A 6,806-nucleotide genomic window follows, 5' to 3' on the forward strand; every position below is an offset into this window, starting at 1 on the left:
TGCTATAACAGTGGAAAGCTTTTTAAAGAAATATGCACATAGTCCATCATGTCCAATAGATAGAGATGGTTTCAGTCTATGTAGTGCCTTTTCAACATTATCTTCTGTGAAATCTATTTGTGTTAGATTGTTGTAGTGATTAGTAGTACAACTAGGGAATGTTGGGCATGAGCCATTGCTGTTAACAAAGACTGAGCCGAAGAATGTGTTAAAGAGGTTTGCTTTAACTGCTTCATCATTGCATTCTTTACCGTTAGGTCCTTTTAGGGGTGGGATGGATCTTGAGTCTTTAAGTTTGTTGTTTACAAAATTATAGAAGGCAGGATTGGATTTCGTGCGCAGAAGGTTTTCTTCTTGTTTGATGTGGTGATTGGTGCACTCAGTCTTTATTTGGTGGCATATATTTTTGTAGCAGCTTTTAAAGTTAGCCAGTTTTGTTTTTTTGCCAAAGGGATTTTTTTTTTTTTGGATTGGAGCTTTCTTATTGATATGGGTAATTTTTTCCCCCTGGTTTTGGTGGTGATTAGTGGTACATATAGTTTAATAACTCTATTGACTTCAATCAAGAAAATATTATAATGGTCTTTGGCAGTGTTACAGTTAGAGAATAGAATTTGCCAATCAAGAGATGAGAGGTCGGTGTCTATGAGATCATAGTTGGCTTTTTTGAAGTTGTAGTTGGGTATCCCATTATTATTGTGATTTTTGTAAGGGCATATATTGAGACAAAAGTCTATCATGCTGTAGTCACTGTTGGAAAAGGGTTATTTCATTTGTAGTCCATCAATTGAGTTTAAGCTGTTGCAGAAGATGAGGTTGAGGCAATTGTTGAGTCTAGTGTTGTTAGTTACTAGTTGATCGAGGCCAGTGGTGGATTTCAAATTTTTTTACTACCGGTTCTGTGGGTGTGGCTTGGTGAGCATGGCTTGGTGGGCATGGCAGGGGAAGGTTACTGCAAAATCCCCATTTCCTCCTGATCAGCTGGGACTTGGGAGGCCAAGAATAGATGGGAGTGGGGCCAGTCAGAATTTTTACCATTGGTTCTCTGAACTACTCAAATTTTCTGCTACCGGTTCTCCAGAACTGGTTAGAACCTGCTGAAACCCACCTCTGATCAAGACCTAGATTAGTAACAACATTGTATAGGGTTGTATGGATGAATTCAGTTGTACATTCATTTATTGTCCAATTAATAAGAGGGTATGGGCAAGAGGCTGCACATGTTAGTAGTGTACTTAACTTGTTCACATGTGTGATGTCATAGTCAGGGGCTCTGTAACATAGTAACATAGTAAGAAATGAAGTGTGATGTTTAAGGACAGTTCACAGACGATGGTTTCTGGAAGAGCAAGTTCATGTGCAACTTGAATATTTTATATATATATATATATATATATACACATACATACACGTGTGTGTGTATGTGTGTGTGTGTTTTCTCAGGTTTTCGCAGGTGTTTGTATGTAGGTCTTTGGTTATTCGGGTCTTCTCCCATGTAAAATTGGAAGTGTCTTGGCGACGTTTATATAACTTATATATATATAAGTTTTCACGGGTATATATGTGTGTACAGTTAATATCTCGGGTTTCTTCCTGTGTAATTGTAAACATATCCCTAAAAGGGTAGTAGCGACATTTCGATGAAATCACATTCGTCATCTTCTGGCTGAAGTTCTCGGTTTGGTGCTTATGGGCAAACTGTGTGATCATAACTGACGTTTTTCTATGAAAAGAGGCAAAAGTGTATTCTGATTGGTCGACAGTGTTCTTGTATTCTGATTGGCTGATGACGTAGGTGTATTTTGATTGGGTGGAAGCGCTTTTCCTTGGTTGTGGGTTAATGGATAAGTTATGCTGAAAATGGTAGCAACACAGGCATTATGAGGAATCTTTGATCTATGGTTTATATTTTGTGTTAAGATTCGTCTGTCTATGAGAGCAGGTTTCCAAATAGTAGGCAAACGGGAAGTGTCATCACGTTTATTCATACAGTATGGTCTTTTCTCTATTTCAATGGCCTCTCTGATTATTCTGCCATTGAGATGTTCTATTTTTGCCACTATTTTTGTGTTATTAAAATTAATATTATGTCCTGTGGCATTTATGTGTTGTACTAATGATGATGTGTGTTCGTTTTTTTGTACTGAATTTTTTTATTCCTCGATGCACACACTCATTTTTCTGTTGGTCTGTCCAATATATGTTGAGGGGCAGGAAGCACACGGGATTTCGTATATGCCTTGATCTTCTAATTCTATTTTGTCTTTAGGGTTTCTCAGAATAGACGATTTTATTTCTACAGAACCCATTTGATGTCAGTACGTTAGTTAATGTATATAATTCTGTTTGTAAATGTGCTTCATCAGCCAGATGTTTAGTTCTTGTGGTTAATGTTTTGGCAATAGAGTTTATTTGTGCTGGATGGTGATGTGATTTAGCGTTGAGATAGCGGTTTGTATGTGTCTTCTTTTGATAGATGGTATGTCCTAACGTGCCATCAGATTTTTTATAAATTAATACATCAAGGAAAGGCAACTTATTTTCTGATTCTATCTCCATGGTGAACTTTATTTTGGGATGGAGACTGTTCAAATATACTAAGAAGTTTTCCAGTATATCTCTTCCATGCGGCCAGATCACAAAAGTGTCATCAACATATCTAAGCCACAATTTTGGCTTGTTAACAGTTTTTTCTAAGGCATTGGTTTTGAATTCTTCCATGAAAAGATTAGCGATAACCGGTGATAATGGTGATCTCATTGGTGCACCTTCTATTTGTTTATATCTCTGTCCTCTGTGTATGAAATATGTGTTGGATAAACTATATATATATATATATATATATATATATATATATATATATATATATATATATGTAGGTCTTTGGTTATTCGGGTCTTCTCCCACGTAAAATTGGAAGTGTCTTGGCGACGTTTCGACGAAGTCTCATTCGTCATCTTCAGGCTGGTGTTCTCGGCTTCGTGCTTCCAGGAGCAATGTGAGATCGCAGCTGTCTCTTCCTTTTAACTGCTAGTGGGGGTGTGAGCTGATTGGGTGGGAACTTGGCTGTGTTCTGATTGGGTGGAGGTGTGTTCTGATTGGTTAGGGGCTTGGCTGTGCTCTGTTTGGGTGGGGGCTTGGTTGTGCTCAGCTTAGTCTGAGTTGCAGGGGGATTTGAGCTGGTGAGCTGCGTTGTTGTTGTTTGGCTTCGTGTTTGTGGCCGTGCGAGCTCTTCATGGTGGGTGTCAGTCTGCTTCATGTATGGATTGGAGGGGTTTAAAGTGGCTAATGATGCAGCTGCGGTTTGGCTTCTGGTCCTTGGTCGTGGCTCATTATCAGTGTGGGTTTGAGTCTGCTTTCTGCGTGGATGTGTGGTGATGACATCCTGTGTGGCTCTCGTGAGTGTGGGTCTGGTGTCATTCGTCGTGTTAGGGACTCGTTTGTCAATAAGGGCGGGTTTCCAAATGGCTGGTAGGCGGGAGGTATCGTCTCGTTTGTTCATGCTGTGTGGGCGTTTTTCTATCTCGATGGCTTCTCTGATTATTCTGTTGTTAAAGTGTTCAGTTTTGGCGATAGTTCTGGTCTTTTTAAAGTCAATATCATGTCCTGTGGCTTTAAGGTGTTGGACCAGGGAAGAAGTTGGTTCCTCTTTTCTGACTGAGTTCTTGTGTTCTTCTATGCGTGCACTTATTCGTCTGTTGGTTTGTCCGATGTATGTGGTGGGGCAGGCGGTGCATGGGATTTCATATACTCCTTGATTTTCTAACTCAATTTTGTCTTTGGGGTTCCTTAGGATGGTGGATATTTTTCGGTTTGTGCAGAATGCTGTCTTGATGTTATGTTTGTGGAGGATTTTGCTTATTCTGTCTGTGGTGCCTTTTATGTATGGGAGGAGGGCTTTGCCGTTTTCTTGTTCTCTGTCTTGGATTTTAGTGGGGGTTTTCTTTTTGGATTAGGTTGGTGACCTTATTTCTTTGGAATCCATTGGATGTTAGTACGTTAGTGAGAGTGTGTAGTTCGGTTTTTAGGTGTTGTTCGTCAGCTAAGTGTTTTGTTCTGGAAATGAGTGTCTTGGCTACAGAGTTGATCTGGGCAGGGTGGTGGTGTGAGAGTGCGTGCAGATAGCGGTTTGTGTGTGTTTTCTTCTGGTAGATGGTGTGTCCTAGGGAGCCATTGGATTTTCTGTAGACTAAGACATCCAGGAAGGGAAGTTGGTTGTTCGCTTCTGTTTCCATGGTGAACTGTATTTTGGGGTGTAGGCTGTTGAGGTGTGTGAGGAAGTTGTCCAGTTTTTCTTTCCCATGTGGCCAGATTATGAAGGTGTCATCCACATATCTGAGCCAGAGTTTGGGTTTGTGATCAGATTTTTCTAGAGCTTGGGTTTCAAAGTATTCCATATAGAGGTTGGCAATGACAGGTGAGAGGGGTGATCCCATGGGTGCTCCTTCTGTTTGTTTGTATTTCTGTCCATTATAGATGAAGTATGTGTTGGATAGGCAGTGGTTGGTCAGATCTAAGATGTGCTTGGGAGGGTTATATTTGTTTTGGATAACTGTCAAGGCTTCTTTGATTGGTACTTGGGTGAAGAGGGATATGACATCGAAGCTCACGAGTAGGTCACTGGGCTGTAAGTTTTGTTGCTTTATGATGTCTATGAACTGGAATGAGTTTTTTACGTATGAGGTGATGGATTCTGCATAGGGCTGTAGTTGTTTGGCGAGAAATTTGGCTAGGTTTTGTAGAGGTGAGCCTATGGAGCTGACTATGGGTCTAAGTGGGGTTCCTTCTTTGTGTATCTTGGGGAGACCATAAAGCTTAGGGCATCTGGATGATTTCTCTCTGGGTATGATTCTTTGCTGAATCTCTTCGCTGATGGGAGAGGCTTTTATTTTGGATCTGGTGGTTTTTTCCAGGTAGGTGGTGGGGTCTGTGTTTAGGGGTTTGTATATGGAGTCTTGGAGTAGGTTGGTTAATTTGGTTTGGTAGTCAGATGTGTTCATAACCACCGTGGCATTGCCCTTGTCTGCTGGTAGGATTATTATGCTGGTGTCTTCTTTCAGGTTAAGTAGTGCTGTCTGTTCCTCTTTGGGTAAGTTACTTTTGGGTGGCTTGCTGGTGCAGAGGATGTTGGTGATTTCGAGTCTGATTCTGTTAGCGTCATCGGGGTTGATTTTGGTCAGGCTGGTTTCAACTCCGCATATAATGGTTTCAGTGGGGATGCTTTTGGGAGCGACTGCAAAGTTGAAGCCTTTGGAAAGGACATTGGTTTCGGCTTTGGTGAGGATCCTATCTGAGATGTTATGCACTGTTTGTTTCATGCGTGGCTGTGAGGGTGGAGGGGATTGTTTCTGGCGTTCTTGTAGTCTTCGGAGTTTGTTGGTGTGTGTGTCTGTCTTGAGGGTGGTCTGTGTTTCGGCTCTCCAGACGGCAAGTTGTTTGGATTTGTCCCAAAGTGCGGGGTGGATCTTGTTGCTGAGTTTGAGGTGAAGTGTGAGGAGATCCTTGTTGATTCGGTCTAGGAGGAATCTTTTTCTGTGGAGTTCATTTCTGATTAGGGCTAGTTCTGTTCTTTTCAGAAAAACTATATATATGCAAGTCTTGGTGTATTCGGGTCTTTTCCCGTGTAAGATTGAGAGTATCTTGGCAACGTTTCGGCAGAATCTCATCTGCCATCATCAGGCCTGTGCAAGGGTTCTTTAACAGCAACAGCCGTTACTGTTTCAAATCTGGTGCTGGCAGCATGCTTTGTTGGGATGGCCCCACCTCTTCATCCTGATTGGTTGGGAGTCCCAGTCTGTGTCTATTGGCTTGGCTTCGGGTATATGGTTGGCTGTTCTCCATCAGGTGGCAGGGCTTCATTTGTGGCTGGCTGGGGTATGTTTTGGCTGGAGGTCACAGGGTGTGTGTGTGCTTCTGGTATGTAGATTTTTCTGTCTGTGGGTGCTGGGACTCATTTGTTGACAAGAGTTAGTTCCAGATGTCTGGTAGGTGGGAGGTATCATCACGTTTATTCATGTTATGGGGGTGTTTTTCTATTTCGATGGCTTCCATAATTATTCTCTTGTTGAAGTGTTCAGTTTTGGAGATAAATTTGGTTCCTTCAAAATCAATTTCATGTCCTGTTGTCAAAATTCATGTCAAATTTGATTTGAGAATAAACTGCAGAAACCTTCAGCATAGAAGATCAATTAATGTAATCCAAATCAATCAAACTAGAATTGTATATAATTTGATCTTAAATTAGTTATAAGGGAAAGAAATGACCAATCTGACACAACAATAAAAAAAAATAGAATGATGGGGAGGAGCTTTGAAGATCCCTGTATTTGGTGAAATATTGTATATAACACAAAAAACAGTAAGTCTCCTTACCCTAAGTTTTACATTTCTCCACTCATTTAGCCTGCTTGCTTAAATGCAAAATAAATCCCTATTTAGTTTGAAATGTGTGCTATGCGTAAAAATGATTCTACTTTCCTTTGCAGATCAGTTAAAGTTAGAAAGAGGTAAGTATGCTGAAGATTCTCAGTATTTCAGTAACTGATTAATATACAGAACACTTTGAGAACAAAGTGTATTTAACTGATGTTTGAAAAAGAATAAAGTATTAAAAAAGTATGAAAAGTATTAAAATTAAAATGACTTTACAATACTGAGCATTACCACTCAGTGAAGGTAGCATTGCCAACTGAAGTTGTAAGCACATTAGGTTCTCCATTGTGAGGTGGAGACAGCAGCCAGAAGTGGGTTCAGCTCGTGCAATCAGAGGAAGGACTGAGCCTGTCAAAGCTAAATCCCGCCCCCAC

Source organism: Pantherophis guttatus, chromosome 4 (genome assembly GCF_059756535.1).
Source record: "Pantherophis guttatus breed Tessera chromosome 4, ASM5975653v1, whole genome shotgun sequence".
In the NCBI taxonomy this organism is placed as follows: domain Eukaryota; kingdom Metazoa; phylum Chordata; class Lepidosauria; order Squamata; family Colubridae; genus Pantherophis; species Pantherophis guttatus.